The sequence below is a fragment of the Lithobates pipiens genome, unplaced genomic scaffold (genome assembly GCF_037356315.1).
Source record: "Lithobates pipiens isolate NorthernLeopardFrog02 unplaced genomic scaffold, aLitPip1_a1.2 Scaffold_19, whole genome shotgun sequence".
NCBI classification, from domain to species: domain Eukaryota; kingdom Metazoa; phylum Chordata; class Amphibia; order Anura; family Ranidae; genus Lithobates; species Lithobates pipiens.
The window spans coordinates 24265177-24280698 of record NW_027507764.1 but is presented as its reverse complement, the minus strand read 5'-3'; positions in this window follow the sequence as shown (position 1 = coordinate 24280698).

Sequence of the window (15522 nt, the reverse complement as noted above, 5' to 3'; positions counted from 1 at the left end):
GTACATATGCTGTTGGTAAGGTGGTTTTCCCCTATGGGGGTGAAAGCCCCGTCCTCTCCAATGATTTCCCCTCCCTCTCCCTAAAAAAGGACGCTGTGGGGGATAGTTCCCATGATTGTTTTGTGATTGGAGAGGTTGAAACCTATTATATACGGGGACATTATAAGGCCTCCATGGAGTGTTTCCATAATGTCCCTGATTAGATACAGGGACCTTATGGGGAGCTGCCCGAGGGGTGTTTTCAAAATACCGCTGATTACTTCCTCCTCTTTTCCCTTATTCTATGGATGCTTATGGAATGCACCATTCAGTGCCTGCAGTTGGTACAGTTTCTATAAAAAAATAAAAATAAAAAATCTGTATCTAATCCAAAAAGGGATTCTCTCTCTAAGTGGCATGAAGCTTTCCCATCCCATTCATTTACAAAAACAAAAATGGAGCACATGTGCTTGCAAGGCATGATCTTTTTTTTCCCAGTCCATACAAGTGCATGATGGCATTTATTCAGAGAAGTCAGTGTGTGTGTGTGTGTGTGTGTGTGTTCTCCATTTCAGATTCACTTTTTAGTTCTAATATACCAGGTGCAGTATTTTTTTTTTTTTTTATCTCCAGCATTAAGATTGCTTGACATTCTTTTCATAACATGATTGTAAAATTGTTGTGATCAATTTCTTTAAAAAAAGAAAATGACATTTCTTCAGAATATTTTTGATAAAAATGTGAGTTCTGTAAGATCAGCTGCATGTACCTAGAAAACACAAACATCATTTAAAATCTTTACTCTCTAAAGCCTCATACACACGCTTAGATTTTCATCCGTTTTTAGTGGCATGCTAGTTTTATGTAGAAAGTGAAGGGTTACTCATAATATGAAAATTTTCATACGACAGAATACAACGTCAGAAGTGACGTCATGTGTTGAATAGTTTTGTATGCATTTTTCATTTTTTGAGCATGTGTAGTCTTGCTCTTACTATTTTTTTTAAATACAAAAACTGAACTAATTTTAACAAAAATCTGACAACAATTTTGTAGTCTGCACTTCCTGCTTTTTGCCTGACAAAAAAATTGGATGATCCGAAAATCGGCAGACTGCTTGTCGTAAAAAAAATCATTTAATTTTCGTATCATATGTACAGGCCATTAGGGAGAAAGGGCTTCAACATTTCTTTTAACTTACAGAAAGTAGTAGTTTGAGTATGTCTGAAAGCATATTTCAATATTTTATGGACTAGTACAGGTACATTTACTTGTTTCACAGATAAATGGACTAAATGTTAATTTTAGTTACTGACACTCACAAGTAGGGATGAGAACACTGCAAACAGGCAAAAAATGTGTGCGAACATGTGGACACTGTTAAAGTCTATGGAACAGGAACATGGAAAAAAAGTGTTAATTTTAAAGGCTTATATGCAAATTATAAAGAAAATGAAAAATGGATTCCCCTTGGGGTTTTTAGGCAGCGATGAGAAACAGAGATAAATGTATTAAAAATGTATTAATCCAAAAAGCATGATAGCCATCATAGGTTAAAATACAAGCTCTGGTACATATTGTTTCAACACATCAATGGATGGAAATACATACATCGCATTGTACAAAAATTATTATGAAGACAATTACAACAATTTTTAAATTATTGATCCATTAGGTTAAACCTTAGAATAAGAAACACCCCTGCTACCCCGATGCATTTCGACCTTCTAGGGATTATGGTCTTCTTCAGGGGGGAACAGTGCAAAAACGAAGGGGCAACTTAATCATATTTCTGCAAATAATAAAAAAAGGAAAAATTAATTTCAAAATTTAAGAATTATGTAGTTATTATTGTTTCTCTTAATGTTCTCATGTAGTATTTACCAATTCCACCGAATCGTTACAATTTAACCAGAGGCTTTCATTTGGATATGCGAGAAAGGTCTGCACCTTCTCTCTGAGGGTGATCCTGGGTCTGCTGCCATGGTGTTCTTACCCACTCAACTACACACTACACACTACTACTACTACTATTACTATATTGTGCAACACACATGCTGCCTTGATTAATTTGCATGCATTTTGACCTTAAGATTGATAGGTTTAAGGAATATTTGCCATTTGTTGGCAAGAATTACAAAGGCACATTCAACCAGCATACGTGCCTGACAGATGATAATTGAAGATCCTCTTTTGGGTGTCCAGATTCTAATTTGAGTAGGGTTTCATTAAATGTTCGTTGATAGCAAAAGCCTCATCGGCCACAAAAACAAATGGCATATCTGGACTTTCTGTACTGGGTAATGGTTGGTTTTCAGGTAAATTGAGTCGATTAGATTGAAGACGCTTCCCAAATGTTAAATTCATGAAAACAAAAGTGTGTGTCGAACTCCCAAATGTTTCTACATAAAATATATAGGAATTTATAGTCTGCATCAACACAGCCAATTAGCACAACAGAAAAAAATATATTTTTTATAATTATAATATTGGCTACCACTGACAGGGTTTATTAGGTGAATGTGTTTTCAATCAATTGCTCCCAGGCAATTTGGAAAGTTGGTTTTGATCCAGAACTGCTTAGCAAGATTATAAATTTTTTCTTTATTTGGCATCGGCATGAAAGTAGTTTTCAAATAGCATCACAATTTCTCCAATTGTTGAGATCCCTGTTCTGAATTCATAGTGTAATGATGCATAGGTATTTCCAGTGCCAAGATATCTGTAATTCAAAAATATATATATATATATATAAATTATTTATTTCAGTACGAGTACTAAAGAAAAGGTGGAAGACTATGAGGGATAATTATAGGAGAGAACACCTTCTTCAAAATAAGATGAGTGGTTCTGCTGGTAAGAGAAAAGAGAGAGTTTGTCACTATGAGGAGCTCATGTTCCTGAAGCCCGTCATGGAGATGAGACCATAAGTATACCAACATTTATTATGTTAATTTGTCTGTTTTTTATTGAATTGTATAACATCTTTTGGAGTTTTTGAGGAGTGCATGGTATAACATATTTTTTTTTAAAAACATGTCTATTTTTCAGTACAGAAAGCAATATGGAGAGTGAAACAGAAGAGGACCCTGACCAAGCAGAGCAGACCAACCAATTAGTAGATGCAGCAGACTTTTCTCAAATTTCCAAAACAGAAGCAACATTGGCCACCAAAAGACAAAAATAAAGGAAAAAAAAAACAAATGTCAAAAGGACTTGATGTTGTCAAAAAATTGATTAGCAAACAAGAAAAAGATGGAGAAGAATTGGACTCTTGCCAGAAACCTGATTGCACAAATGACCTAAGTACCAGCTGAACATCAATGTAACATGCATTCAGAAATATTGTGTCTCAATTTTTATTAGCAGCAACCTACTCAAAATAGAGATACACCGTATGAGGGCAACACTAGTCATCATTTTTATGGGAGGTACAATGGTCCAGGTACCTCACGCTCACAATCCTACCCATCTGCTGCAGCTTCAAGATTTCCAGTCATGTCACAAAACCCATATCCCAGTTTTCAAATGACCCAAAACCAACCGTATTTTCAGGGAGTACATTATGAAGTGCATTTTCCAAATGTCCAAGTTCCCCCTCCCACCCCTCCAGAGGAGACGCACCATTCTTCCACCTATCAATCTATGAGATTTCTTGTTATCTTTTTGTTAAAGTTTTACATTTGTTAATATAATTTTGTCTGTAAAATGTACATGTTGATGGTCTATCTTAAATTGTTTTCAGTTTTGCCCGTTGTGCATTTTTGATAATATATGCAATAAAAAAAATATATAATTTTCCGTTCAAAATTGGAGGGCCATTTTATTATGTGTTTAACCACTTGCTTACTGGGCACTTAAACCCCCCTCCTGCCCAGACCAATTTTCAGCTTTCAGCGCTGATGCACTTTGAATGACAATTGCGCGGGCATACAACACTGTACCCAAATGAAATTTTTATCATTTTTTCCCCACAAATAGAGCTTTCTTTTGGTGGTATTTAATTACAGCTGGGAGTTTTATTTTTTGCTAAACAAACAAAAAAAGATGCAAAAAAAAAAATCATGTTTAATAGTTTGTAATAAAACTTTGCAAACGGGTCATTTTTCTCCTTCATTGAAGAGCGCTGATGAGGCGGCACTGATAGGCTGCACTGGTGGGCAAAGATGGCATTGATGGGTGGCACTAAGGGGCACATATAGATGGGACTGATGGGCGGCACTGCTGGGCACTGGTAGATGACACTGGGGTGCAGTACCTTTGTTGAGGCAGATTGTGGGCACTGCTGGGGGGCACTTATTTTTTATTGAGGTGGCACTGGCAGGGGGCAGGTGGGCACTGGCAGGGCTGGCCGTGATCGGGACTGATGTCCCGATCACGGCCGCCGGTGATCGGCTTTTTTTTTCTCCTCGCGCTGACAGCGCGATGAGGAATAATAGCCGATTACCGGCTCCGTTGTATCACATGATCAGCTGTCATTGGCTGACAGCTGATCACGTGATACAGGGTCGGGATCGACCCCTTGCTCAGATCAGTGATCAGGCGAGTCTCATAGACTCGCCGATCACAGAGCGTGCCGCTCGTGCATGGGACGACGTCAATAGACGTAGTCCCGGCAAAGGAGGTCCGCGCTGTAGCCGTCATAAGGCTATAGCGCGGGTCTCAAGTGGTTAAACGTGCACTTAATTATTCATATATATCATATATCAGTGATGGCGAACCTTGGCACCTCAGATGTTTTGGAACTACATTTCCCATGATGCTCATGCACTCTGCAGTGTAGTTGAGCATCATGGGAAATGTAGTTCCAAAACATCTGGAGTGCCAAGGTTTGCCATCACTGTCATACTCGAGTATAAGCCAACTTTTTCAGCAAATTTTGTGCTGAAAATGCCCCCCTCGGCTTATACTCAAGTCAAGCGCTTTTCTGCAGCAGAGAATGACATTTTCCAAACCTACTTTGGGGCCCCATATCTTGGGGCTACTTGGTTCTAGGAAACCCAAATTTGGTGTACAAAACCATTGGAACTATCACTAAAACATATCAAAAGGTGGGGTTCCTAGCACCAAGTGACCTTGAGATACCAGGCCCCAAATTCAAGCAACTGTGTCCATCTGCAGCAATGTCATTTTGGGACCCTTTGGGTCCATAGACCACAAATTTTGACTGCAGTTAGGGGGCATCTAGGAATCCTTAACTACCGAGTTTGAAGTTCAGGGGAACTATGACTGCAAATGGGCATTGTTGACTCTCTTTTCCACTTACAGTAGCTGCACATTTCTCACCCTTGGCTTATACTAGAGTCACCAAGTTTCGATGCTCCGTCGAATATTATAATAAGTATGTGTGTTTTTCATTGCTTTGTCGAATCTCCAACGTTCATGTTGAATGAATGGTCTTTGTTTCATAGTGTCAGGTGTCAGATAGTGAGTGACTGATAACTAATATGGGGGCAACCCATTGTGAGAGCGACATAGAGGCATTGGAGGATGTTCCTGGGCCATCTACAAGTGTTTCTGTATATATATTATATACTCCGTTCAAACAGAAACTGGTGGACTGGTGATAGCGATCACTGATCAGACAGGTAACAAGATTCTATAAAAATAATCCCTCCCCACAACACAGGCAGTCTCTGAGGCTATCAGAACACTAGCAGCAACACTAGTATCACTATAAGGTTCTCACACACACACACAATAGCAGCAGATTATTAGGAAAAAGTAAAATTGAACTGTAGCTTGCTTCACTATTGTTCTGCTGCTGTGCTAATGCTCAATAATAATTTGGGTTCTCTGACAAGTTATAAAGGAAAAGGGGAAAATGTAGCGCTAAAAAAAGTTAAATAAATCAATAGTGGAAAAAAAGTCCACTAGAAGTCCATTTAGATGGATAATGGGCCACCAAAACTTGGAGATCAATCCTGCACAGGGGAAGCCAGCAGTTGACTGTACTTTGAGGAGTAATGAGATCCAAACAGATAAATATGATTAAAGATGCAAAAGAGGGGGCGTATCCGGATGTAAACCATGGCGGACGTGTATTGTTAGAGCTCCGCTACTCCTGCAACTTAATCCGCTGCCATCCGCAATCACACAGACCTGTTGGGAGCCAGACAGCTTCCCCAACTGTCCATCTGGGTGCCCTGTAGGGTTTGGAGCCCATATTGCCCGGAATTCCTGCATTAGACGGCCCGAGAGCCCTCTCCCCTGGACAATCGCGGCCGCCATTTTGCCGCTCCGAGGCCTACTAACACCGGCCTTCATCCTCGCTTACCGGGAGGTAGGGGCTTCTCATCCACCTTCATATCCCTCTCCTGCATCCTCTCTGTACCCTCCGGTGGCCCGGTTGAGCTCCGGGGACGCTCGTGGAGGCCGCGGCCTGGTGCGGCCTAGTGGGGCCTGCGGATCCCCGGTGTGTCCTGCAGCAATCATCCCGCGGAGGTGCGACCGGTCTGGCCTGGATTCGGAGGAGCGGACCGTCCCTCTTTGCGCCCGGAAAAGACTCCATCCGAGGTATATACAGTGCTGGGAGGGAAGGAGGACAGATCCAGGCCTGAAGAAGCAGCCATATTGCTCCACCCGACTGCCTGTGGCTGAATAGTATAGCGGCCATCTTGCTACACCCGGGCGCGGGGCTGCCACTCACCCATAGTCAGGTCACGCCCCCCCTTGCCTGCTGGTAATGCCCAAGCTGCCACACCACTTTCTATAGTGTGGCACATCTACACCTCAGTCCCCACGGTGCCTGCAAATAGGTAACACGGCCCCTGGCCTAGTAGTGACCATCTTGCTCCACCTGGCTTATGGTTTATTGCTGGTATAGTGGCCATCTTGCTCCACCCAGTGCTGTTGTTCCTGCCTGGCCATAGTCCGCCCCCCTCCTCGGCCCCAAGAGCACCCCAGGCTGTCATTCCGCTGCCCTGCAACACCTATTCCAGCTCTCCCCTGCTCCCCCCTCCTCTTACAAACGCCTGGAAGGAGGGCTGATCCCAGTTCCAATATTGTGGCTATCTTGCTCCACCCGGACACTAACATTGCAACAAGAGCCCACTTCCACCGCCAACACGGACCGCATTAGCTGCTTTCCCACTTCGCACATGGGTGCGTGTGGCTGTTGATGGCCGGCTGAAGATATGTACCGCTGAGCTCTGTGCTATCCCGACAACTGCAGGCTGTGTCCCCCAATATTCATACCCGACTTGCTGATGGCGGCTTCCAGCTCTCATCCTGCTGACTTTGCTGAACTACAACAAGGCTCTATCCAACGTTACCTACTTCGTACAACCTCACAAGACTCCCGTGCAGGGAAAGACAGGCTCTCGATGAGCCGAACCCCAAGCAAACTGAAGCACCCTCCACCTACTACAGCGGCTTGCCCTACCACTGGAAACAACTCGGTTGTACAGCCGAATCCCCCGATGGACCCTCCGGATCCCCTGGCCGGATTTGCACTGTCCCCTTCCACAAATGTAGAAGTTGTTCCAGAAGACATGTCTTCCTCAGCCTTGAGCAGGGCTCCAGGCTCCACGTCCACTGCCCTACTTTCTGCCTTCAGGGCTGACTTTGATTCCTGGGCCTCCAAAATGGAAACTTCTCTCCAAAGTGAACTGAACGCCCTCAAGCAACGGTTTTTGGCATCGGAGTCTGCAATTTCTACAATGGCTACCACCCAAGAAGACCATACGGCCCGTATAACGGCACTTGAACTTGCATCTACGGCTCACCTCTCCCGGTTGCGGCAGCACCAGCTCCGAATAGAAGACAGTGAAAACCGGAGCCGCAGGAATAACATCCGGCTGCAGGGTGTCCCGGAGGCAACCTCGGGTAATGACCTCAAACCCACTATTATTGCTATCCTAAATCAGGTCCTGGAGAGGGAAGTTACGTCCCCTATCGAATTGGATAGAGTGCACAGAGTTGGGGGTGGGGGGGGGAGACAGCAGGGATCGCCCTCGGGATGTCCTTTGCCGGGTACACTACTACACTCTGAAGGAGGAGATATTACGCAGGGCCTGGCGCCTGGGCCCACTGGACTTTCATGGATCCTCCATACACCTGTACCCAGATCTTTCCCGCAACACGCTGTACATGCGGCGGGTGGTCCGCCCACTGCTGGAATTGATTCGTCAAGTAGGTGCAACGTACACGTGGGGCCACCCCTTCAGCATCAAAGTGACCCGGGAGGATAACCACAAATTTGTTCTATCAGACCCAGACCAGCTTCCTGCCTTCTTTCTCTTCCTGGACCGAGACCCTATCACCATCCCAAATTGGCTGGATCCTCCAGATGACCGTCAGCGACTACCGGGTCCTCCTCTGCAACGCCGGAGACACTCACGACCTAGATTTGTTCCCCCTGGTCCCAGAATACGGAGAGCCACATCACCAGAAGACTAATCTGAACTCTCTCTCTCCACTAGGTGGTTACGGGTCTTATCCTTGATACAGGCCGGGTTTGCCTTAACAATGTTCCCTACCCCCCCCCCCCCCCCTCCTTTTTATATTTTTTTTTTTCTCCTCCCCTTTGTACGTTTGTTCCCCTGCCATTGACTCCTGCTAACTGTGTACTTTGAATGCTATGGGAGGTTTAGCTGTCTGGCGAGGCTCGTGGGTTCTTCCATTGCCCTCCGCTGGTGCAGTTGTACTGCTGGGGCTATGGAAGGGTGGACATTGCCACTGTTGTTGCTTATTGAGTTGCAGTGGACACACTCATTATGTCTCCTTGCAACGTTGGGCCTACGGATTGACTTGACATGCCTTGATTATGGTCCCCTGGTTTGTCCTGGGGATCCCAAGTCTCTCTTCAGAACCAACCCTAAATTTATCTGTGGCACGAGCCCAGTAGCCTTTGTCAGGGGCAACCGATGTACGTTTGCACCATTATCTGAGCTAGACAAAGATGACGATTTTGGATAAAGCTGTTATGACTGTGGTAATTGGTGTGTTCGACCTCCTCGAGACCACATGGGAATACCTGAGCCTTTATGTTGTCCCCAGCCAGTTCCTACCTTGTTGTTTTTCACTGCTGTTTTTTATTTTTTATTTTTTGGTTTGTACTCCTATCATGTTTCTGTAGCCTAGGGGTACCATGGTATTAGCTATACATTCAATCTCTTTTTTTTTTTTTTTTTTTTGAGCATTAGAAGCCATGGTCCTTGGGTATGTTACACGTATGTTATATATGCCTGCTAAGTTGTCGGGATCACAACTCAGCTATTCTAACCTCGTTCTATCCCCCTAAATAGGATTGGCACAATTCGTGCCTGCTATGTGATATTTCACAAAAGTGTTACGTTTATACGGACACTCTAGGATTCCTCTGGAGCCGCCTTACCCCAGGGGCTCTCTCTGACCTGCCTCTTCTCCATCTCTCCCCCCTCCTTTCTCCCTCCCCATCTGTCTTTGTAGATCTCTCCCTGTGCTCTGCTACCTTTCCTGTTGTCTTACTTGTTTTCATTTCTATTTTTTTTTTTTTTTTCTGTCGCTCTATCATGGCCCACACGGCGACGTCTCAACCCAGGATACAATTTTGTTCATACAATGCGAATGGCCTCAATACTGCCGCTAAAAGAGGGCAAATCCTGTACCAGATGCACAAACGCCTAGTTAATGTGCTTCTGCTCCAGGAGACACATTTTCACTCTGCCTCCACTCCTTCCTGTTCCAGCAAATACTTCAACAGATGGTTCCATAGTACTAACCCGACCCAGAAAACCAAGGGAGTGTCTATTGCCTTTCATAAGACGCTCCCTATAGAAGTGCTTGACCATCTGTCTGACCCTCAGGGAAGGTATGTTTTTGTGAAATTCATGTTATGGGGCACCAAATTTACGGTAGCTAATATTTACCTCCCAAATGTCAATCCGGTTGCATCTGCATTGCAGTACCTGAAGATTCTGTCAGGATTCCTGGAGGGTAAGCTTGTCTTGGGAGGGGATTTCAACACACCTCTAGATCCTCTCTTGGATTCCTCCACCTCGCGATCATGTCTCTCATTCCCCAAACTGAGGGCACTGAAACGTGCGTTTTACGATCTGCGTCTTGTTGACGTTTGGAGGGTGCTACACCCCACATCCCGTAACTATACCCACTTCTCTCACGTACACCACACTTATAGTCGCATAGACTACTTAATGTGTGACCACAGCTGCCTAGATTGGTCCCCTGACTGCACCATAGACCCTATGGTTTGGTCTGACCACTCTCCCATTCACATGACATTCTCAATCCCCTCCACTCCGATCAGGGAGTGGACATGGCGATTGAACGATTCGTTGCTTACAAACTCGGAGTGTGTGGCGAAGGTTACAAATACCATTTCTAACTTTTTTGCTGACCACGCCTCAGATACGACGTCGCTACCCTTTCAATGGGAGGCATTAAAAGCAGTCCTACGTGGAACCTTCATCCAACTGGGTACGCGCTTAAAGAGGGAACGTTCGGCTGCTATCACGGCTGCACTCCAAACTCTTAGGAACCTAGAAACTGACCATAAACGATCCCCGACAGTGACCACGCTGACGGACGTTTCTAGGGCACGATCTCAACTCAGAGAACTATATGAGACCTCCGCACGTACATATTCGGATAAGCTTGCTTTCCACCAATACAAGTTTCAGGATAAATGTGGTAGGTCATTGGCTCGATCCCTGCATCCCAAAACTGCTTCCGCCTTTGTACCCCATATTCGGGGGGCGCGGGGGGACTTGATCTCCTCACCCTCTAAGATGGCTGAGGAATTCAGGGACTTCTATCAATCTCTGTACAATATCCCTCTGTCTCGACAAGTAGGATCCCCTTCTATCGAGTTGGCAGACAAACTATCCTATATCTCGGAAACCGCTCTCCCTACATTAGATGGTGACACCATTGCAGACCTGGAAACCCCTATCACTGAGGACGAAGTTGCCAAAGCCATAGCGGGAACGCCAAGTGGAAAGAGCCCAGGCCCCGACGGCTTCACTCCTAAGTTTTACAAACTTTTCGCAACCCTCCTCACACCCTTTCTAACCCGGATGTTCAACTCCTTGACAGAGGGATCTAAGTTCCCTCCACAAACGCTTGAGGCCCACATCTGCCTCATCCCAAAACCAGACAAAGACGCCACTCTATGTGCAAACTATCGGCCAATATCCTTGATTGGTGTAGATTTGAAAGTCTTTGCCAAAATCCTTGCCAATAGATTGCAACCGTTGCTGCCCAAAATAATACACTTAGACCAGGTTGGCTTTGTGAGCGGCCGGGAGGCTAGGGACAATACTCTAAAGACCCTCCTTCTGACTAATTATGCCCGGTCCCATAATATTCCACTATGCCTCTTAACAGTTGATGCGGAGAAGGCATTTGACCGGGTAGACTGGCAGTTCCTCAGATTATCCCTGCAGCAAATAGGGTTGGGAACTCATATGGTCGCGAGAGTGATGTCCCTATACTCCTCTCCGTATGCTAGGATTAGACTGAATGGTTCATTATCTCCAGCCTTTTCTATCTCCAACGGGACACGGCAGGGGTGCCCATTGTCCCCCCTCCTCTATGTCCTAACTATGGAACATTTGGCTATTGCTCTATGCAACAATCCTTCTATCCAAGGCATAACAGTCGGGCCCACTCATAATAAACTCGCCCTATTCGCAGATGACCTGCTCCTGTACGTGACTCACCCACACACATCCTTACCCTCAGTGCTGCAGGAATTCCAAAAATTCGGAGCGGTTAGCAACTTCAAAGTTAATTATAGTAAATCAGAAATCCTTAACATATCCATGCCTCAGTCGGCCATACGAAGACTCTCGACTACTTTCTCTTTTAAAACTGATTCTTCTTCCATTAGGTATCTCGGAATTCAAATACCGGCGGACGCGTCCCAGCTCTTTGCTCAGAATTTTGCCCCCCTACTCCTTAGGGCCCAGGCAGATCTAGCTACATATACGTCCAAACGGCTCTCATGGCTAGGTAGAGTGCATGCTTTGAAAATGGACGTTCTTCCTCGTTTCCTATATTTGTTTCAAACCGTTCCCATCCACATACCTAATTCGTACTTTAGGAAATTACGCCAACTGTTCTCCAAATTTATTTGGAATGCTGCTCGCCCCAGAATACGGTATGAAACATTATCTCGTCCGAGGGTTCGGGGGGGGGGCCGGAGCGCCGGATGCCTCCCTGTACCATAAAGCAGCAGTGCTCACGCGCATACTAGATTGGTTCCACCACTCTTCCACCAAGCTTTGGGTTCAGTTGGAATGTCATATGAACCCAATTGATCTCTCCGCCCTCCCATGGACCTTGCCCACGGTCCGGGGGGGGTCGGGTCCCCTCAACGACCTTACTCGTCACACAATCCAGATTTGGGACCGTATGATGACCAAAAGGGGCCTATCAAACTACATGGGGCCTATGACTCCCTTCTTTGGGACCCCGGCCTTTCCTCCGGCTATGAGGGTATCGAAATTCGGACCATGGCAAAGAGAAGACCATAGGAGGCTTGCCCAAGTCCTTCGGGCGGATCCCACTTTGCGGACAGATACCCCTACCAGTCTAACCTCCCGGCATCCCATGCAGTGGATGCAGAGACAACAGACTATTTCCTACATACGGACTTTCTCATCCATTCCAGATGTCCTTGCTGAACCGACGGGGTTTGAGAAACTGATCTTGCAGGCAGAACCTCCAACACATGTAGTATCTCAACTTTACTCCCTCTTGCTTGATATTTCTTTCCCTGACCTCCCTCCATTTACGGTGGCCTGGGAGACAGAACTACAACACCCTATCTCTCCTATTGACTGGCAAAAAAGCTTTCTTTTGACGCACAAAATATCCCTTGCCACTAAGACCCAGGAAAAGGGTTTTAAACTGGTAACGAGATGGTACAGATGCCCATCAACTGTACACCATTTCAACCCGGAAGTACCGGATACCTGCTGGCGGTGTCTTAGCTCCCGGGGAACCATGCTCCATATATGGTGGGAATGCCCTCCGGTCCAAAGGTATTGGCAACAGATATTCAAACTTTACTGCAAGCTGATGGCGACCTCTCTACACCCCTCACCTGAGGTGGCTCTCTTGTCTATACTCCCTGGTACGTTCAAATCCATCAAAAGAGATATTCTACGTCACTTCCTGGCGGCGGCCAGGGTAGTGATTCCCCGTCATTGGAGATCAACGGTCATGCCTTCCCTGGGGGACTGGGCGACGGAGGTGGACCGCATAAGGGACCTGGAACGTCTGTTGGCAGAGGAATGTGGTAAAAATGAACAATTTACTCTCACCTGGACATCATGGTCCATGTTCCGATATTCCTCTGAGTTTATCTCCTGGGCTGAACATGGCCTAGATAGCGTCGCCCTGGGACCATGATGGAGTGATCCTTGTCCCCTATCACTATGCCCTCTCTTATATACCCTTGATCCTTTTTCTTTTCTGTATATTTCCATACATCCCCAGAAATCCATGTAGCTAGTGAACCATGGCTTCGGCTTATCTGTTGTTCCTGAATCGGTGTAAGAACCCCACGTAATATTTTTCTATATAATTTCGTCTGTTGCTCTGTACGGGGGAGTTCTTTAGCGTATATGTTTTATCTATTTCAGTCTATATGGATGTATGTGGGTGTGTATGTATGTATGTATGTATGTGTGTATATGTGTGTGTGTATGTGTGTATGTGCGTATCTATGTATGTGTATATATATATGTGTATATATATATATATATATATATATATATATATATATATATATATATATATATATATATATATATATATATGTGTATATATATATATATATGTATATATATATATATATATATATATATATATATATATATATATATATATATATATCTGTGTATGTGTGTGTGTATCTATATGTGCATGCATGTTTTTTCCCTCTCTCTGCCCCCTTTCCCCCCGCACAAGGATTGTTATCATTAAAGGTTTCTTGATAGGATTTCTATGCATGCTCTCAATCCGTTTATTTGTACCATGGACATGTTTTTGTTAAGACACATACGATGCATATTGTTGGTATATCTTGTTATCGTTTGTAATGTTTAACTTCTCTTTCTCAACCTTTCTCCTGAATAAAATTAAGATTGAAGTAAATATGATTAAACACTCTTACCAGAGTTGGTGGACCTGTATGTCAACGACACCAGATCTTACAAGCATGGAGCGAAAACCACTTGGAAAACAGGCTGTATAATGGTCCTTCACCAATATCGATCTGGGAGGTCCAGCAGGCCAAAATACAGGTACCAGGAAGGTCCGAATATGTATTTTTCAGAAAGATCAATGCATGCGTGGAGCAAGTATCTAGCAAAAACATAAAAAAACAAAAGCTCTCAATGGTTTAGATTCGAGAATAAGTGTTGGTGTTCTTATTTGCAAAAAAGTGTCAGCAAATATACAAGATTATAACAACAAAGCATAAAAAATAAATTAAAAAATAGTGATCACATAATTTTAAAAAGCAATATGGGAAGCATAAGAAGCGGCCCTACGCGTTTCGTCCAAGTTGGACTTCAACAGGGGCATCAAAAAAGTGACTCTCTGACAAGTGACAATTTAAATGGACCAGCTAAGACTGACGGTCTTCTGAAATGATTCAGTGTCTGTGTCTCTCTCTGCTAGCAATTGTACGTGTGTACTTAGTTGTAGCTATTTTACTGCTCCTCCTCTTTGGTTAGAATCAGCCAATAACATTCATCATCATCATTTTTATTTTACTTCCCCCACCCAATTCCAGAATCTTTTCTCTGTCAAATCTTCTCTCTATGTCGACTATTTTCTCTATATAATCTTGGACTAATAGAGTTAAAGTTAGGCACATTCGGCCACAGGTTCAATAGACACAGATTGTTATTGTCAGAGTCACGTCGAATCTCCTATTCTATATCGAATTGTTGTAACAACGAAAACAAAGCATTTATCTATGTTGGATCTTTTGTTTTTCAGACTCTGCGCTTTCGTTATCGTTTGTCAAAACAAACCAAAATACCTGAAATTCGGACGAAAACGAATGCACATGTCTAAAATTAGGTGCCTCGGTTTATATTCTGGTTTGCTTATACTTAAGTATATACGGTACTTACCTTAGCATTATAAGTAAATGTTCACATGGCATTATTGCCTACCTGCAATTGGTATCCTGTTTTAACAAGTCAGTCAGAAAGTCAAATCTGGTAAAGAAAAATGAAAAAAATGCTTAGAATAATTTTGGAAATCCACTGCTAACACTAATCCAGGGATTAGGATTAGGGTTGAGAATTTGGGACTAGTAAAAGTGGGATTAGGGTTGAGAGTTTGGGACTAGTAAAAATAGGGTTAGGATTAGGAGTTTGGGACTAGTAAAAGTGGGGTTAGGGTTGAGAGTTTGGGACTAGTAAAAGTGGGATTAGGGTTAGGTTTAAGAGTTTTTTGGATTTTGTGAATATGGGATGAGATATTACCCGTGTTTAATTTTTGAACTTTTCTGGGTGCTGTCTCAAGTTCTGATAGAGCAATGCAAATTGGCCTCTTGAGGAATTTGTTTGTAGGATG